The 21,146-nt window shown below is 40.2% G+C and overlaps 1 pseudogene; it reads left to right on the top strand.

Annotated features, from left to right (window-relative positions):
* Positions 1 to 7,892, top strand: part of LOC118573985 — a 37,541-nt pseudogene extending 29,649 nt beyond the window's left edge.
* Positions 7,893 to 21,146: the final 13,254 nt, after the last annotated feature.

The raw sequence follows: 21,146 nt of genomic DNA, 5'->3' as shown, positions 1-21,146 counted from the left end.
AACCACAAAATACATAAATAAGTAAATGGCCTTCCAAAACCAAATAACCCAATTAAAAATAGGGAATAGATTTAAAGATACTTTTTTTCTCAAAAAGACATACAAATGACTGACAGGTACATGAGAAAATACTCAACACCATGAATCATCAGGGAAATGCAAATCAAGATCACAATGGCATAACCACTTTATCCCCAATAAAATGACTACTATAAACAATAACCTGAAGATACCAAGTGCTGATGAGGCGATGGAGCAAAAGGAAGCCTTATATATCATTGATGGGAAAATAAATTTGTAACAGCCATTATGAAGAACATAATGGAGGGCACTCCAAATATTTGATCAGTTGGTAAGAACAACTTAACTACATCTTCACTGTTAGATAGGAATAATAAATCCTAGTGTAATTCTTCATAGTGGAATGGCTATAGATGACGATGATGTATTGTACATTTCAAAAATCTGAGAAAAGATTTTGAGTTTTCATAATAACGAAATAATAAACCAGATGTGGTGACAAACATTGGCAACCCTAGAAGCACTCAGGAGGCTGAGCAAGACAATTGGAAGTTTGAGGTTACCCTTTACTACATGCAAGTTCCAGGCCATCCTTAGCTACATAATGAGACCCTGTCCCAAAACAAAACAACACCCCCCAAAAAAAGAAACAAAGAAAAATAACAAACATTTTAGAAGATAAACATGCTAAACCTGAGTTAAGCATTCTGCAGCATTTACACATATCAAAACATTACATGATACCCCACTGATTTGTATAATTTTGTTTCTAGGAGTCAGTTCAAAAGTTTTAAAAAAGTCAAGTATATTGGCAATTAAACAAGACTAAAAATGAACAACAACAACAAAAAAACCTCTGGGCATAATAGAACAAATAAGCAAGCATGGGAAGACTCTAAGGTGATGGGAAGATGGTGGCAGGCTGTCTAGAGAACCCAGGATTTGAGATAAAAACACTGACAAGTCACAGATTTCTGTGTGTGTGTGTGTGTGTGTGTGTGTGTGTATTACACAAAATGCTGCAGAACAGCCAAGAGGCTCAGACAAAACAAAAAGCTCCAAGAAAAACTGGTTCTCCTCAGCCAAAGTTCTGAATAGAGAAAATGTTTCAATCATTATTCTCTCTATGCACGACATTCCTCTAAGCTGACATTCCTCCCTGTCTCAGTAGAAGCAACACCACACTCCAATTCCATGGCTGGATGGTGTTGACTAGGAGAGCAGAAAGCCAGCCATCTTTCATCTCTTAATTAGAAGCAAGTGGCAGCAACTGAATTCCTCCGCCAACGAAGCATAAGTGGGAGCAAGCAGGCAGCTGCTCTTTCATCCTTTGCTTGGCATAACCATGGAGTGTCCCAGCTAGGATAGCATCAGTAGAGCTCAGTAGTGAGCTTCCTCTTCCCACACTCAGCTCCTCAGCATGACAAAGGGAGGCAGTGGCACTTCTTTCCCCATACTCTTTTCCCCTGGTATCAATGGGTCTGAGGGGGAAGCTGGGCTTTTGTCCCCATTTGGAGACAAGATGGCACTAGTGATTGTCTTGTTTTCAATGAGCTTGTGGCTGTAGATTCCAAAAGGAAACCAAACTTCTATTCTACTCAACTTCAATAAGTCAGTGAGAATCAGCACTTAACCTTTGCTGAGATGGTGTCAGTGAGACCCAACCCTAGGCTCAAAACACTGCTGCTCCTGGTTCTCCTGCTGTAGGTCAACAGAACAGCTTGCTTATAAAGACTTAAAAGGGGGCTGGGGAAATAGTTCGGAGAGCTTTTTGCTCAGTCTTGTGGACTGGAGTTCAGATCCCAGCACCCACAATGAGTAGCTTACAAACATCTCTAACTTCAGCACTAAAGTATCCAACACCATCTCCTGACCTCTGTGGGCACCTGCACACCCTTGTGTGCTTATACTCACAAAGACACACACACAATGAAAAACTTAAGTTTTTGTTGTGTTTTGGTTTGTTTATTCATTCTGTTTTTTTTAAATATTTTTATTATTTGAGACTTTCATACAACACATTTTGATCAATTCATCTCCCATTGTTTCCCCTAGCTCTTTTCAGATTCATCTCTACTTTCCAATCACTCACCCCAACTTTGTGTCTTTTTTTAACCTTTAAAAATATAACCTACCAAATCCAATTTCTGCTGCATATATACTCTTGGATGTGGGGTCATGCTGGAGCATGGTCAATCTACTAGCAGTCACACCCATAAAGTAAACTGACTCTCCCTCTCCCAGATGCCATCAACTGTTTGTAATGCAGAAACTCACAAGTGATCAAAGTGCATAGAATAATTGTCAACAGGATGTTCAGCAAAAAGAAGGACATTTATATACCCTCAAGGGCTTAGGTACCATCTTGGAAGAGAGTGTGGAAAGACTGTAAGAGCCAGAGGTTGGGGAAGACCAGAGCAAATCAGTGTCACCTGGACATTCATGAACTCACAGCAGCTTGATTGCTTGCACAGACTCACCCAGCTAACCTTCCAGCATGGAGGTTGAGGAATTTTTGAGTCTCCCCCCATAACTGAGGAGTTATGGATAGTTAAAAATAAATCTTTTTTTAAAGACTAAATAGGCTCCAGAGTCTTAAAATATCTAAATATAACAGATATTTTAAATGATATAATATCTCTTGTCACAGAAAGAACCAGAAACAGCATAACAATAATGAAGAAAAAGAAAGGAAGAAAAGCAACAGGTCCCAATACCAAGGTGATTCAGATACTAGAACTATCTAACAATGGTTCTGCATCACCATCAACATGCTTCAATCATCAATTATAAATTCTCTTGAAACAGAGACAATATAAAAACACCAAATGGAAATTACAGAACTAAAGCTCACAACAACTGAAATAAGGGTTCACTGGATAGAATCTGGTACAGCAGAGGTGAAAAGGATGGAATTAGAGAAATTAAGTCAAATAAATAGAATTTATACTAATATGGTTCAATATTTAAAAATCCATCACTATACTATATTGTATTAACAGTCTAACATGAACACTTATATTTTTATGTTTTACATTAATTAATACATAAAAAAAATTGACAAGAGACAACACCCATTCATTATTTTTTTTAAAAAACTTGGCCAGTTAAGATAGGGAAAGTTCTTAAATTTAATGATAAGCATTTACAAAAATTGTGCAGCTAGTATACTCAACAATAAGGCAAGGAGGAAAATGTATGGTAATTTAATAGGAAGAAAATCATATTGCAGATTATTTTATTTTCTACTTGGAAAGTTCCAAGAAAATTTTATGTCTACAAAAACCTCCTAGAATTAATATATGATTTATTTGTGGTCACAGGATATAAGCTAAAAGGAAACACATCAATTGTGTCTTATTGGTGAAATTATTAAGGACACTCCATGTAGTTAAAAGGGAGGTTTATTTTGTGGGGTAACTTACAAATAAAGAGATGGGTAGATTGTAGGGTCTGGCAAAGGTATGGCGCAGTCTGGCAGTGTTCTCTGGAGAACTCTGCCCAGTCTACCTCCAGCGTTCAGGGTCCAGGCCCCAAGAGATCCCTCTCATTTGGATCCTGGGTCTTCAGTGTCCCCTCTCAGCCCTGCCTTGTAGGTGTGACCATTACCGAAGCCTCAATGGGGGTTGGAACTTCCAGGCCAAGGCTGGAATGGCTACCCACTACAGTGCCTTCCAATAGATATTAATCATATTTTTGGTTGTGAGCCTAGCCTTTAATCTCTCCAGCCCGATATTAATCATAAATTTCAGAAACTGATGTTAAAACACAACACCATGTATAACTCTACCAAATAAAAGGAGATAGGTAAGCATAAACTTAAGAAAACATCTATAATATCCTTGTTCCATAGATGACAATATATCAATGAAATAAATCAAAGGATAAATAAATAAATGGAGAGATATACTGTGTTCATGGATGTAGGAAAACAGAATGTACTGGAGTCAATTCTCTCTAAGTTGATTCTAGGTTTAATGTAATTGTTATCAAAGTTCCAGCACAAAATTAGTAGAGAAAGACAAGGCGACTCTAAAATTTCAGTGGAAAGGCATGGGCAGTAGTGTAGCTAAACTAAAAAATCCAAAAATAAAGTGTGTGTGTGCGATGCCCGATATTAAGAGCTACTATATAGTTATGATAATCCAGGCAGTGTAGTAACAATGGAGTCACAGACACAGAGCTCAATAGAGGACACAGAACCCTAGAACAGGACCATACCAATTTGCTAATCTGAGTATTGATGAATCTACAAACGAAACTCAGCAAATGGTTCTGGAGAAATTAGACATTCATAGGCCAAAGATAATCTCAATTTATCTTATGCCTTATACCAACATGGAGTTACATATGTAACTCAATGTTGGAGTTGAGGAAAATATGGCAATGGCAAGGGTTTCTTAGATCATAATGATCAAAACTCAGTTCAAAGTCAAGTGCATAATGAATCTAAGGTGTTTTCAGCAATGCTTTTCTGGTTGGATATGCCTGGTGTCACAACACTCAACACCAACCAAATGTCTCAGCTCAGAGTCAAGATTGTGTTATACCACAGATTACAGTGCTTTTACTGTATAGTTTTCTGCTCTTGATTGCAGAAAACAAAGACCTTTAATGTTTTCCTACTACCAATCCTCAGCATGTATGTTTCAAACTAATATATATATATATATATATATATATATATATATATATATCTTTTGATTGTATTTTGTTAGAATGTTTAAATTTAAAAATTGCTGTTTGAGGGTTGAGAGATAGCTCAGTAAAGTGTTTTTTTTTTTTTTTTTGCAAACATGAAGATTTGACTTTAATCCTCAGAACACACATAAAAATGCCAGATACGGTGGTATTTGTTAACCCAGTGCTATGGGGTAGAAACAAGAGAATCCCTGGGACTTGCTAGCCAGCCAGTCTAGCCTAATTGGTGATCTCAGAGCCAATGAGAGACTCTGTGTCAAAGGAAGTGGATGATATTCCTGAAGGTGACACCTTACCTATACATACATTTGCATATGTGTGTGCACATATATGCGAGTTCACCTATACATGTGCACACACAAACATGAATATTTAAAAATTATTTAAGTTTTTGAACCTGGTCTACAAAGGCGCAAAGCTACACAGAGAAACCCTGTCTCAAAAAACAAAAAACAAACAAACAAACAAACAACAACAACAACAACAACAACAAAACGGAGTGGTGACCTCAGAACAAGATCTCACCCAGCTAAGTTTTGCCGGGTGGTGGTGGCACATGCCTTTAATCCCATCACTCGGGAGGCAGAGCCAGGCCGATCTCTGTGAGTTCAAGGCCAGCCTGGTCTACAGAGCGAGATCTGGGAAAAGTGTAAAACTACACAGAGAAACCCTGTCTTGAAAAACTCAAAAAAAAGTTTTTGACTTGAGTTTCATAAAAATTGTTGAATGAATTTTAAATTGTGATAAGGACAGAATTCCCAATAATATCTGAAATAGCCTTAAATATGCCTCTGCATACTTACTTTAACTATTTATACAAAGCAGTGCTGTAAACATTGATGATTTATAAAATAAAATATTGATCACCTCTGTTAAACATTGAAGATGGTGTATGTCCTACACTATCAAATATTTAGTTGAGACTTAATTCTTTATGTAAAAATAAATAAGCACATCCATCTCCATAGCATGCAAAATTACTTTTATCTTTAGTAAATGGTAAAATAATATATATGTGATGTATATTAAAGTATTTTAAAATAAATTCCCTTATGATTTGTTACCAGTAAATATTTGACTTGAATATTTGTTTTATAATACTTATAGAATCCAAGTAGTGTAGAAATTTCTCAGGCACAAAAGGGTTCAGGAGTGGAAAAAAAATTTAAGAAGTCAAACTTACACAAAAATTAACTCACAAAAAGCAAGGACTAGTTTTTAGGATGTATGTATAAAAAAATCGTACTGAAAATGCAAACCATCCATTTAGAGTGTCAGCTAGGCACAAAAAAGTTTCTGATGACTAAGACATACGGATGGCAATGAGCACATAATGACATCCAGTATTTCATTAGAAGAGTAGAAATTTAAACCATAATGAGAGATCATACCATAACTAGTAGAATGTCTAAAACAAAAATTCTAACTACATTAAGTACTAGCAAGAAGGTAGAGAATGTGGATCATTCACACTTTGCTGGTAGGAATGAAAAATGGTATCATTCTTATGGGAAACAGGCTATGTTTATTAAAACACAAACCTGCAATTACCATAAAACCTAACAATTACATTTTTAGGCATTTTCTCCAGAGAAACAACAAGCTATGTTCACACACAAACCCGTGTATAATCTTTATAGCAGTTTGGTTATAATAGCCAGAATCTGAAAGCAATTCAAATGCCTTTCAAATGGTGAATGAACCAACAAACTGTGTTATAGTTATGGAGTGGAGTATTATTCAGCAACAAATAGGAAAAGCCTTTATTTCAAATTTTCTGGATAAGAGACAAATAACCTGGAAATACCTGATCCAAACCCCAACCACTGTTAATCCCACAGATGTAAGGAGAAAGACCACTGATCCAAATCATGGACAAATTAATTAAAACAAGCAATTAAAGCAAGCTTTTTTAAAAATTCATTTACACAGGCTGTCTCTCCCTAAAGTGGGGTTCAAGAGTTCAGCATTGGACGTGGGTAAGATAAGGACTTTCATAGCTCAGGAGTAAGGGTTTTCCAAACTGGGGATTTGGCAGACAAATAGGTAGGCTTACAAAAGCAGAACATAAGCATAACAAGTTGGTAATAACCTTCTGAAACAAAGACTCAATTGCAAGGTGGTCATAGCAAGATGGTCATAATAACCATTTGAAACAGAGGCATGGTTGCCATTTCCTGGAACCATTTATAGCTAAGGTTACAGGTGGGACATAGCCCAATCCTTGAGAAGCAGATTTAATCATGAACAGGAATGAACCTAGTTTCTCTTTATGATAAGATGGCTTTCAAGCCTAAAATGGAGGCAGGCTGTAACAAAATTCCATTCAGGTAGGGTCTGATGGTGCATGTATTTAATCTCAAGAGGCAGAAACAAGTGGATATCTCTGAGTTTGAGGCCAGTCTGGTAGACATTGTGAGTTACAGGACAGCCAGGGCAACAGAGAAACCCTGTTTCTAAATAAACAAATATTAAAAATAAAAATCCCATTCAGATAATATTACTGCATTGACAAACAGAAACATAAAACAATTTTTATAAAATTAGTGAAGGCAATGCTATAATTATCATCAGTGTTAGTGGTGTTGAGTCATTTTGCTAAGGCCAGTGTCATAAAACGTTGTACAGAATCATTCACTTTAAAACCATTTGTTGTGATCTATATTAAGATCCTTGATCAGATTTAGTGGTGTTTTTGAATTTTGGGCTCCTAGATGGACCACTAAGCTACTGTCCAAAGGTTTGATTCTAATTTTTCAAGTAAAACCTGTTAAGACAAGGCCTGACAATCAAGAAAAAAAACCTAGCCATGTAAAAAAAAAAAATCATAGCCATGTAATACTGAATTTAGAATATTGGATGCACTCAGGTCAATTGGTTTCGCTTATTTAGCCTCAGCTGTTTCTTGGGCTGACAAGCCTATGGCCTTTTCTTGGCTAACACTCCACAGAGTTGAGCTTGCCACGCTCACCCATTTTAGTAGAAGGGTATGGGCAGTCTCCGTTAGCATTCAGGCGTCTGCACTGGCCTGCTCTCAGGGTCCTCAGTTGCAGCCTCTAAGAGCAGCCCCATGTGCACATGCGGTTTTTCATTACTCAGATAGTTACACTGGCCTGCTCAGGGTCCAGACAGAATACATCATCAACTACAGCCACTACGTCATTACGTAGTCCCTGTGTGCATGCACTATATCCTCTTATAAAAGATAAGCCCCTTCTGTCTTCCACCCCCTTCTCTCTTCAGCTCTTGACCCCAAAGGCCGCCTCTGTGCCACCTCTTTCCCTTCCCAATAAACCTCCCACATGAATTCTGTTGTGTAGTGTGACTTTCTGGGATCTCTTGGCTTCAACCCACCATGGCCGCCTTCTGCCATTTTTTTTAAATAAATATTTTTTTCTTTATTATTATGTGTTTTAAATTTTATACATCAGCCATGGGTTCCCCAGTCCTACCCCCTCCCGCCCCCACCCCCACCTTCCCCTCAGCCCCTCCCCTCCATTCCCATGTCCTCCAGGATCAAGGCACCCCTGGGGATTCATTTAAACCTGGTCGAGAGCCTTCTGCCATTTTTAACTAAACTACAACCTTGGTGCCATAAGATGCCGCAGGCTCTCCTAATGGTTCCTCCTACACACTGGCAGTCTGAGGCACACCAGTATACTGGACCCTGGGCCCTGTTCTGCCTACAACAGCCTCGCTTTTCCAATTAGCCGATTGCTGGACTCCCCATCCAACACTGGCAAAGATTGGTAAGTTCCCCTTCTCCACCTCTGGCCATCTCCCATGAGGCACCCCCACCAGCCCACACACCCCCCTTCCCCCTCCCCCGCGCAAGCTCTGGTACCAGGCGACCACGAGTCTCTCAAGCTCAGAGCCTCAGCCCCTATTCTTTGCATGACAATCCACTGCACAGCTTGTGCCTCCTCAATCCTATCCTCCCTGAATTCCTGGAATGCTGGGAATTCCAGGCCCTTGGCTCTTGTTTTTTCTACCTCACTCATGGGAAATGCACCTAGCACCATATGTCGAAGCTCCTCTCTGGGATGTCTTTCGGGAAACCTCAGACCTCTACACCTAGAACCTGACTTAAGGGCTTAACTTATCAGCCTTTGCAGTCAGGTCTGGTCTCAATACCCCTTAGATATCAATCCAAATGGCCACTTACTGGCACCCTATACCCTGGTATTTTATGGGACCTTTGCAACTTCTGCCAGTGATCAGATGGATGGAAGAAGGTACCATATGTCCAAGCTTTCTCTTATTTTTACTCCAAACCCTCCTTCTGTTCTTTCTTCCTGTTCTACTCAGCTTCTGCTAGCTATGAAGTCTGTTAAGCTGCATTTCCCCTTTGCATTAGGTGGACTCTCTCAAATAGAGAAAAAAAACTGGGGTCTTATACATCTAAGTCTGCTTCTTTCATTAAAGAATTCTAATGTTGGTTCCTGCAGCCACAGCAGCAGTCTATCTTTGGCGACAAAGCAGTTATATGTTGCCAGGTCCATCAGCTATGTGATGGGTCTGTCTGTTCTCCCTCTCTAAATGTCCTGTCTGATTCAATGTGTGAGTCAGAGACAGAGTAGCCCAGCTTCATCTTGCTCAGCACATATCAGTTTTCCCTTCCTTTTAATTTATTCAACTCTTGTTTAAGATGTGTGTGTGAGTGTGCATGTGTGTGTGTGCGTGTGTGTGTGTGTGTGTGTGTGTGACTTGTATTTAATTCTATATGTCTGAATGTAAGATGGATTTGTGTGTATGTGAATGTAAATGAATGTAACTTGGATTCAACTGTGTGTATATGTGCATTAGCTATTTTTTAGAAAAACATGTCTTAAACAGCAACCACATCTCTGTCTCTCTCCTCCATCTTGGCTGGTGACCTCTTCATGATGTAGACAGTCATGTAGCTGGCAGCCATCTTTTAGTAAGGTTAAAGAGTACACTTCTTAGTCCTAATGAGCTCTCTGTTCATTGTATCTCCTTTTAGACTAAGAAAGCAACAAGTCTCAAATATTTTCGATTGGTATGGACTTTTGTGTGATGATAAAAATTTAAGAATATAAAAATCTATTCAGATTAACAAAAGCTAACTTAGCGATTTACACCTAAGTACTTATGTCTTTGCCAAATGTTCAACACCAAGCTTCTAAAGAACTTAGATACGTGGCAACATGTGTTTGATAAATAAGGTATTTGATAAATAAGCTATATATTCTATAATGAAATTACTGGTCCCTTGAGAGGGTCCTTTACCCAGAGGTGGGCATTTGGGCAGAGGCGAGGCCCCCACAGCTTGTCCAGGACACTGCTGGCTTCTGGGATCCCTCAGTCCTCAATCCACAAGCCCTTTGCTCCTGTTGCCATTTGGCCCTGGGATTTTTCTCCATCACTATTCCTTGCCTTCTAAGGAGACAGCCTTAGCAGTTTGGAACAAACTTTTTCCACTTTCACCCACAAATGGCCATTTGAGTTTCTTTACTGAGCCAGTTATCAATAATTAGAAACTTTTATTTTGATACTTATTCACACAGGGATGGAATGTAAAGTCCTAGTCTTATGAGAGCTGCTAACATAGTATAGACTGTTAAGGAATGCAAGTTAATAGTCACTTATAAATGATCAAATTCTTTAATTGTAGTCATGCTAAGTACTAATATAATTAATTACAGGGATGAGACTTACTTAGTCCCTTGTACATGTTTTCAATAGATAGTCCTCAAATACTTCAGAGATCTGCAGAATATGGCATTTAAATGTTTAATTTTAAAAAAAGCTTTACATGATAGAGAGACATATCAGCTCCTGGCAGCACCTCTATTTCCTCCAAAGAAGATGGATGGGCACAGAAGAACCTCCACTCCAAGCTTGCCTCAAATGTGGCAATGCCAGCCACTGAGCAAAAACTGCTCTTCACCTCAACTGCTGCCAGGACCCTCTCCAGACTGTGGACAACAGGACACGGGGAACTCAGCTGCCTTGAATTGCCTAGACAAGGTAGGCTGGTCCCTCCACAAGTTTCTACTCCACAGGAAAGTCTATCAGTTCTTCTGGACCTGGCAACCAAAGATTGATGCTGCCCTGGGACCTCTGTTCCCAAAGACCATGGAAGACCCTGGGGTATCTGTCTAGGTATTCAGCAAGTAAGTCTTTCATTCTTTATTTTTATTTTTTTAATTATTATATTTGTGTTTTAATTTTACACATCAGCCATGGGTTCCCCTGTCCTCCCCCCTCCCGCCCTCATTCCCACCTTCCCCCCATCCTTTCCCTCTATTCCCATCTCCTCCAGGGCCAAGACTCCCCTGGGGATTCATTTAAACCTGGTGGATTCAGTACAGGCAGGTCCAGTCACCTCCTTCCAGGCTGAGCAAAGTGTCCCTGTGTAAGCCCAAGTTAACAAACAGCCAGCTCATGCACTAAGGACAGTTCCAGGTCCCACAGCCTGGATGCCTCCCAAACAGTTCAAGCTATTCAGTTGTCTCACTTATCCAGAGGGCCTGATCCAGCTGGGGGCTCCACAGCCTTTGGTTCATAATTCATGTGCTTCCATTTGTTTGGCTATTTGTCCCTGTGCTTTTTCCATTCTTGGGCTCAACAATTCACGCTCTTAGAGTCCCTCTTCTTTCTTGACAATTGGACACCTGGAGATCTACCTGGGGCCTGGCTGAGGATCTCTGCATCCACTTTCATCAGTTATTGGATGAGAATTCCAGCTCGACTGATCACCAGACTAGATCAGGGAGGCTACCTAGAAAACGGGACCCTAGGAAAGACACAGGGATCACCCAATGACAGAGAAATGGATGAGACCTACATGAACAACCTGGACAACAGTGGGAGTAATGAAGGGCAAGGTTTAAGGGAAAGAAAGCTTAGGGGAGCAGGAGATCCCAGCTGGATCAAGAACAGAAAGGGAGAACAAGGAATAACAGACCATGATAAATGAAGACCACATGTGACCCGGAATAGGCAGAGTGCTGGAGAGGTCCCCAGAAATCCACAATGATACATCCTCTGTAGACTGCTGGCAATGGTCGAGAGAAAGCCTGATCTTTTTTTTTTTTTTAAAGATTTATTTATTCATTATGTATACAGAAAAGGGCGCCAGATCTCATTACAGATGGTTGTGAGCCACCATGTGGTTTCTGGGAATTGAACTCAGGACCTCTGGAAGAGCAGTTGGTGCTTTTAACCTCTGAGCCACCTCTACAGCCCAAGTCTGTCTTTTTTTTTTTTCCTTTGGCTTTTTGAGACAGGGTTTCTCTGTAGCTTTGGAGCCTGTCGTGGACTAGCTCTTTAGTCCAGGCTGGCCTCAAACTCACAGAGATCCACCTGCCTCTGCCTCCCAAATGCTGGGATTACAGGCATGCCCCACCACTGTCCGGCTGTCTGTCATTCTTAATACATTCATAAACTGCTTATTCTGCAGCTCACTCAGGTGATATTTCCTTCTCAGAACTCTGATGCTGTTTGATGACTAGTTTAACAGCAGCAACCAAGGCTTTAGCTGCCTCCTCAGTTTTCTATGTAAAATTCAGGTCACAAGCCCCACTCTCCTAAGGATACTACTAAGTCTAGACATAATTTCTTTGTTATCAGACTCAAAAAAGATAATCTCACAGATTTCATTGTAACTTTTTACCATTCCTTTATTTAAAGGAACTAACTTTATAGTGACTGCTCTCAGTGGTCAGCCACCTGTATCTCTTGGTGAATTAGATAGAAAGAAGGTGTTTTAAGGTGTAGAGTTTATGTGAAGATATGAAAGCTTAAGATGTGAGGAACTAAGAAAAATGTTTCAATGTCTAAGAAGGTGCTTTAAGGTTTGTGTATGTCAACATGGGAAAGCTTAAGTGGTGATAGGGAGATGTATAAAAGAATGAAACATGTTCCAGATTTTTCTCTCTCTCTTTCTCTCCCACTATACTACTATTACATTAAGACCCAAAAGTAATCTAGCTCTGACAGAGTACTAACCACTATGCTACCAAAATCATAGTCACAATCTCAGGATTTTAAATTCCCTTTGGTTGCTTTTTAATGACTCAAAGGTATAAGTGTACTGCCTTTTCTACAATGTGTATTTCAGTACAGATTACAAACAGTGGGAATGCTAATGTGTCTAAATCTTAAATCTTTTTGTAAACTTAAAAATTCTTGTAATCTCCAGGGAGTCAACATGGATCCACCTTGAATAGGTCAGATGAACTCTGGATAAGTATTGTCCCCACTTTTCCCTGGCCTTGGGACTTCCCTCCCTCAACTACCAGGACCTAGGGAAAAAATGTTTTCCACTGAAACTTAACATTATCTTCTGCTGAAGCATCTTGCCTGGTCCAAGCATCACTGGACGGTTCGCAGAGCCTGGACAATAAAGTGAAACAGCCATCTATCCCAGGACTTGGCCAGCATCCCAGCTTTCTCAGCACCTCCCCCCCCAAAAAGATGCCAATATCCCCTGGACAGTAGGAAGAAGTCCTGAGAACATGCGTGCTCATTCCCACCTCACTTGCTACCCCTTTCTAACTCCTCACTTTTTATAATATAAACAAAAGGGAGGAACGTTAGCCTCTAGTCTCCAGAGGCTGCCTCTGCATCCCCTTCTCTCCATCCTTCTCTCCTTTCCCCCCATTAAACCTCCCACCTGAGTTCTGTTGCGTGATGTGACATTCTGGTGCCGCTTGGCTCCAACCCACCACTCTCTTCCACTGTTTTAACTAATTATAACAGTCCATGTCCCAACTGCGTCCCTATAGTCTCAGGACTGCAGAGTATGGTGAAGACTTTGCAGTTTCCTTTTATTTCCTGACCAAAAACTAAAACAAAACAAAAAACAAAAAACAAAATCAAAACTTCTAATTGAAGCCTAGTATTTATGGTACTATAAAGAAGTACAGGTATTTATGGTGTGTTCCAGAGAAATATGTGTTCTAGATTTGTGTGTGTGTGTGTGTGTGTATGTATGTATGTGCACGTGTGTGCATGTGTGTGTGTGTGTGTGTGTGTGTGTGTGTGTGTGTGTGTGTTAGATATACAGCACATCCTTTCATTTAGGTGAGCAGTTCTCAAAGGAGTGATCTAGAAAGATATTTTCAAAAGGTTTACAAGGTCAGTACTATGCATATTAATACAAAGACTGAATATTCTAAGTGTTTACACACACACACACTTGTACTGCCTTTCCACTGTGCTGATGTAAGTGCAAGGATACCCACTTGCCTAGTGTGAATCAAGGTAGTGGCAGCACTGTTCTCACAGCCATTGTCTGCTTCATCGTCATTCACAGTAAATACAGAACAGAAAGAAATAAGCAAATTGAAACAAAAAGCAAGTTTTGTTTTAAAATTCTTTTGAGGAACTGGACAGAGAGCTCAGCAGTTAAGAAAGGTAAAGCAAGTTCAGTTCCCAGAATCCTATTATAGATGGCTTGCAATCACTCTAGTACCTGGGGATCCACATTTCTCTTCTGGTCCCCCTTTTCTGATGCTAGTAGACACAGACACACCCATGGCATACACATACCTAGATGCACAAATACAACACACACACACACACACACACACACAGAGAGAGAGAGAGAGAGAGAGAGAGAGAGAGAGAGAGAGAGAGAGAGAGAGAGAGACAGACAGACAGACAGACACATGACACACACACTGGAAAAGACAAAACAAAACAAAATAAGAATTTCCTTAATTCTGCCAGGCATGGTGACACACTCATGTGATTTCAGAACTGGGGAGTCTGAGGCAGGGGTATCAGAAGTTCAAGAACCAGCCTGGGCTACATAAAGAGACCTAGTCTAAAAATCAACAGCAAAGGAACAAACGAAACTGTAATACCCCTGCTTAGGGTAAAGGTATTAAATTTATTAAAAGTCAACCTTTGAACTGAGTAGTACTCTTTAAGCAAATCTACTACATGCTGAAGTGTGTTGACAGTCTTCAGAAAAGATATGAGCAATGGAGTTGTAAGATGGACTAGTGGTTATCCCAATTTGGGCATTTGACAGGTAGGTATTTTCTTTCTTTCTTTTCTTTTTGTTTGTTTCTTTGTTTTTGTTTTTGTTTTTGGAGACAGGGTTTCTCTGTGCAGCTTAGTGCCTTTCCTGGAACTCGCTTTGTAGCCCAGGCTGGCCTCAAACTCACAGAGATCCACTTGCCTCTGCCTCCTGAGTGCTGGGACTAAAGGTGTGTACTACCACCGCCCGGCGACAGGTATTTTCTTAAATGAACAGGAGGCTATTGGTAGTGTTTGTTGCCTAGGTCCTACAGTTATTGGACTTGTAAATGTTTTCTCTGCCCTGATCCCACTTCATCCCTTGCAAGTATATTTTTTTTCTAATAAACCATTTCTACTTCTGCTATTATCCATGTCTCTGCTCTTGTTGTGGTACACAAGAACCCAGAACACCTCTAAAAGATGGCCATAGAACTCCTCTACTAACTGATATGATGATCTTCCCCAAGGAATACCAATTCTGGTGGCCCTAGATAACATGTTTCAACATAGAAATGGTGATGAGATCTTTATAGTCATAGAACAAAAGAAAGTTATAAACAAGGATACTTTCCACACACATTGGTGGGAATATAGAGTAGGAGGGCTACAACAAAGTAGAGGAAAACTCTGCTGTGGGTTCCAGATGCTACCTCATGCATTTGTAGCTCTGAGCTAATACAAGGTCTACTGAGCTGCTGTATTCCAAAGGTTTCACCTGATTATTGAAAAGATGTTTGGTCAAACACAGAGATGAGCAATGATTGGCTATTCCAAGGAGTAAAGGTACATCAATTCAACTATAGTCAGTAAGTTCTAATTAGCTAATCACTCAAGTAGAAGCTTTAATAGGTATTTCTTTGAAAACTTTAGTTCACACTCCTTGGGACTTCATCTGTGCCACATTAATTTTAGTAAACCTTCCCTTTCTTTGCAACTTCTCAGCTACACAATGTTCTTTCTAGACAGTACCATGTTCCCATTCTAATTTAATTCCCAAGCAGTTGTGATGATAAACTCAAGTTCCATCACTAAACCTATGATCTTAAAGCAAACTCCATTCAAATAATAGAAACATATATACTATTATGTATTGGTGAAATTATTTAGGCCACTCCACGTAGTTAAAAGGGAGGTTTATTTTGTGGGGTAACACAATGAAGGGGTAGGTTGCAGGGTCCGGCAAAGGTATAGTGCAGTCCGGCGGTATTCTCTGGAGAACTCTGCTCGGTCTACCTCCAGCATCCAGGGTCCCAGAACCAAGCGCGCCTCCCCTCTCGATCCTCCGTCTTCCGTTTCCTTCTCCACCCTGCCTTGTGGGCATGACCATTACCGAAGCCTCAATGGGGGTTGGAACTTCCCGGCCAATGCTGGGATGGCTATCCACTACAATTATGATCCCCCAAAAACTATTTGTAGAACCAACTAATCTAGCTACATAATACAACACTGCTACACTCACTATGAGAGCTTCATCGATTATATTTCCCAGGTCCTCTTTTTTTTTGAAAATAGATTTGTTTCTCATACAATATATCCTGATAATAGTTTCTCTTCCCTCTACTTTCAGTTCCTCATAGTTCCCAGGGATCATCTCAGGTCATGAGACTTGGAAGCGAGTGGCTTTACACACTGAGCCTACTCACTGGTCTATATCTTTTTCATTTTTTCCTTTTCTTGAAAATAGATTCTTTTCTCATACAATATATCCTTATTATAGTTTCCCCTCCTCTACTCCTCCCAGTTCCTCTTGACCTTCCCTTCCCTTAAGATTCACTTTTATATCTCTCATTAGAAAAGAACAGATTTCTAAGAGATAAAAGTGAAACAAAATATATATACAATAAAATATAAGATGAAGCAAAAAATATCATATCAAAGTTGGACATGGCAACAAAAAAAGGAGGAAGATTCCCAAGAGAAGGCACAAGAGTCAGAAACCCACTCGTTCTCACAGTCAGTCAGGAGTTACATAAAAATCCTAAGCTAATAGCTGTAATATATAGGCAGAGGACCTGTTGTAGACCCATGTTGGTCCTGTGCTCACTGCTTTAGTCTCTGGGAGTTCATATGTGCCCTGCTTAGTTGATTCAGAGAGCCTTGTTCTTCTGGTGGCCTCCATCACCTCTAGCTCTTACAGTAATTCTGCCTCCTCTTCTTTGGGATTGATTCCCTGAGCTCTGAGGGGAGGGACTTGATGGAGACATCAAATTAAGATTCTTTGTATAATATCTGGCTGTGAATCTCTGCATTTGTTCCCATCTACTGCCAGAAGAAGTCTTTCTTATGGTGACTGTATAAGGCACTGATCTATAAGTATTGCAGAATACCATTAGGAATCATTTTATTGATTTTTTTAGAGCAGTAGTGTTTGACTTTACCTCATGACTCTGGTTCTTGGTTACCCAAGCAGTGTCTGGTTTGGGTTCCTTCTCATGGAGTGGGCCTTAAGTCAAATCAGATATTGGTTAGCTGTTCCCAGAAGTTCTGTGTCACCATTGGCCTAGCCTATTTTTCAGGCAGGACAGGTTGTAGGTCAAAGGTTTTATGGCTGACTTGCTGTCCATGTTTCTTTTTGTGGCAGCCTAGAGAGTATCTCTCCCCACCAAAGAGAATAGAACATAGGGGTGAAGGCTCCATGTAGGTACCAGCTGTGCATCTTCATGTTCAGTGAGTTGTATGGATGTTTTCCTCAGCAGTGAAGTCTAGGCATCAGTTTGTGGAGAGCAACCTATAGTCTTGGCAATAGTCTGGGTTGTATGAGGCATCTCCACTGAACTCCTTTGCGGAACAACTCAATTGGATGTAACCCAGTCCTAGTACTGAAGGCTTCATTTGGTGACAAGAGATGGCCAGTTGGGATACCATTTCTCTCATTATTTGAATACTTCATTAGGATCTCCTTCATATATTTTAGCAAGGTTTCACTGCACTAGGTCTCCATACCTCCCCTCAAATACCCCTCAATTCTGGCTGTCTCCCCACATATTCCCTCCCTCATTTCCCCTCCCCTCCCTACCTTATCCTCCTGTTCCCATCCTCCTTGCCCCAATCCACCTGTAAAGTCTATCCTGTTTTCCACTTCCCAGGTGTTAGGGACCAAGATTTCAGGAACCAAACATGAACCATGGAAAGTACTAGCTAAGCTAGAGAACAAGTCATAAGGCAACTGCCCTCCCTTAGAGCAGTAACACCTGTTTGCTAACCGGAGGCTCCAAAAGATAAGAACATTCCACAGTCAGGTGCCATGGCAACCAAATGTAAAGAGCATTCCATGGTCAGGTATCCTAGCAATAGAACAAATGGCCCCTGACCTTAGCAGACTTCTTGCAGTTGCACGACCTGCACGCCTCCCACATACTGCACGCCTTCCACGTCCCTTCCCCTTCCTGCCTTCCTGCCCCTTCCCCTCTTATGCTATATAAGCCATGTGGAGGAACATAAAGTTTGGCGGCTTGATCAGAATACTGTCTTGCTGTCCGTCTTTTCGTGTTGCCCTTCCCTTTCATTCGCGCCCACAGGTGGGTTGCCCCATTGAAACCCCACTGGCCGGGGCACATATCCATGTGCCTCCCCTAGTCCATTCCTCTATACCTAACCTCTTGGTGTCTATGGATTGTAGCTTGCTTATCATTTATTAACATCCACTTATAAGTGAATACATACCATATTTATCTTTCTGGGTCTGGGTTACCTCATTCAGGATGATTTTTTCCCTTTTCCACCCATTTGCCTGCAAATTTCATAATGTCATTTTAAACAGCTAAACAACACTCCATTGTGTAAACTACCCCGTTTTCTTTATCCATTCATGTTGAGGGAAATCTAGGTTGTTTCCAATTTCTGAATATTATGAACAGAGCAGCCATAAACATGGTTGAGCAAGTGTCCTTATGGTAGGATGAAGTGTCCTTTGGGTATATGTCCATGCCCAAGGGTGGTTTAGCTGGATCTTGAGGTAGATTGATTCCTATCTTCCTGAGGAACTGACACAGGGATTTCCTTAGTGGTAGTATGAGTTTGTACTTCCACCAGCAATGTATGAGTGTTCTTCTTACTCCACATCCTCACCATCATGAACTGTTACTTCTTTTATTGATCTTAGCTATTCTGACAGGTATAAGTTGGGATCTCAAAGTAGTTTTGACTTGCATTTCTACAATGGCTAAGGATGTTGAACATTTCTTTAAGTTTTTCCCAGCCATTTGAGTTTCCTCTTTTGAGAATTCTCCACTTAGATCTGTACCCTGGTTTTAAATTGGATTCTTTGGTTTGTTGATATGCAGTTTCTTCAGTTTTTTATATATTTTGGATATTAGCACTCTGTTGAATGTGAAGTTGATAAAGATCTTTTTTCATTCTCTAGGCTGCCACTTAGTGCTATTGACGGTGTCCTTTGCCTTACAGAAACTTTTCAGTTTCATGAGGTCTCATTCACTAGTTGTCAATCTCAGCGTCTGTGCTATCAGTGTTCTGTTCAGGAAATTGTCTCTTGTGTCAATGTGTTCAAGGCTATTCTCCTTTTTCTCTTCGATCAGGTTCAGTGTGTCTGGTTTTATGTTGAGGTCTTTGATCCACTTGGACTTGAATTTTGTGCATGGTGAGAAGCATGGATCTACTTGCATTTTTCTACATGAATCCATCCAGTTTGATGAGCACCAGCTGTTGGGGATGCTGTCTTTTTATTTCAGTGTGTATGTCTGCCTTCTTGGTAAAAAATCAGATGTCTGTAAGTGTGTAGCTTTATATCTGGGTCTTTCATTTGATTCTAATGATCAACATCTTTGTTTTTATGCCAATACCATGTTCTTTTATTATTATACCTCTGTAGTACAGCTTGGATGCAGGGATGGTGATATTTCTGAGAGGAGTATTTTTCTTCACAAGATTTTTTTTTAATTAGCTATCCTGGAATTTCTGTTTTTCCATATGAAGTTGTGTATTGTCATTTTAATGTCTGTAAAGAACTGTGTTAGAATTTTGATGGGGATTGTATTGAATCTGTAGATTGCTTTTGGTAGGATGGTTATTTTTACTATGTTGATCCTATTGATCCATGAGTATGGGAGATCTTTCCATCTTGTGATATCTTTTTCAATTTCTTTCTTCAAATCTTCAAAGTTTTTGAAGTCTTTTATTTGTTGGTTAGAGTTACTCCAAGATGTTTTATATTGTTTGTAGCTGGTTCCTTATGTATACTATTATATCATCTGCAAATAATGATACTTTGATGTAGCATGAATTCACAGCCACAGCCACCACTTCTTACCTCAACAACTCTTCAGCCTGAAAAAGACTGAACTCTTGCCTCTTCCCCCTTATATTCCTTTCTCCACCCAGTCATATCACTTCCTGTTTTCACCTCCCTAGTGCTGTGATTAAAGGCATGAGATCCCAAGTGCTGCGATCAAAGGTGTGTGCCACCACCTGGCTCTATTTCTTTTTTAAACTGGATTAATTTTGTGTAGCCCAGGGTGGCCTTGAACTCACAGAGATCTATCTGTCTGTCTCTGCCTCCAGAATGCTAGGGTTAAAAGTGTGTGCCACCCCTGCCTGGCCTCTATGGCTAGCTAGTGGCTTAGCTCCACACTCTGATCTTCAGGTAAGCTTTATTTGTTAGATCACAAACAAATATCACCACACTTTGTCTTCCTCCTTTCCAGCTTGTATTCCCTTGATCCTCCTGCATTTGTCCTATTGCTGTAATGAGCCTTTTCCTGTCCAGCCAGCCAGCTCCCAAATAATGACAGGGAGACATTTTATTAATTATGAAAGCTCACCTATAGCTGAAGCTTGTTCTACTACTTTTATAACTTAAATTAACCTGCTTTTATTAATCTGTTTTACCATGTGACTTTCTACCTTTCTTTCATTCTGTATGTCTGACTCCCTCCATGTCTTGTTGGTGTCTCCTTTGCCCTTCAATTACTTTCTCCTACTTCCTCTCTCTGCCAAGAAGTCCTGTCTATACTTCCTCCTGCCTAGCTATTGGTTGTTGAGCTTTTTATTACACCAAACACAGGAATATATCTTCACAAGGTGTACAAATATCCTGCAACATATTACTCTAGATAGAACTTCAAGTACTATATTGAATAGATATAGAGTGTATAGCCTTGTCTTGTTCCTGATTTTAGTGGAATTGCTTTGTGTAGTTAGAGTTTTTCTGCCTGACCCACAGTCAGGACAAATCTCTCTCACCCGACAGGCCCATAGATGCTCAGACCCAACCAAGTAAACACACAGAAACTTATATTGTTTACAAACTGTATGGCCGTGGCAGGCTTCTTGTTATCTACTTCTTCTATCTTAAATTAACCCATTTCTCTTAATCTATACTGTGCCATGTTGCTTGTGGCTTACCGATGTCTTTATATGTTGCTTGTGATGGCAGCGGCTGGCAGTCTCTCCTCATCCTTCCGCTTCCCACA

This window comes from Onychomys torridus, chromosome X (assembly GCF_903995425.1).
Source record: "Onychomys torridus chromosome X, mOncTor1.1, whole genome shotgun sequence".
In the NCBI taxonomy this organism is placed as follows: domain Eukaryota; kingdom Metazoa; phylum Chordata; class Mammalia; order Rodentia; family Cricetidae; genus Onychomys; species Onychomys torridus.
This window is presented reverse-complemented; position numbering and strand designations above follow the sequence as displayed.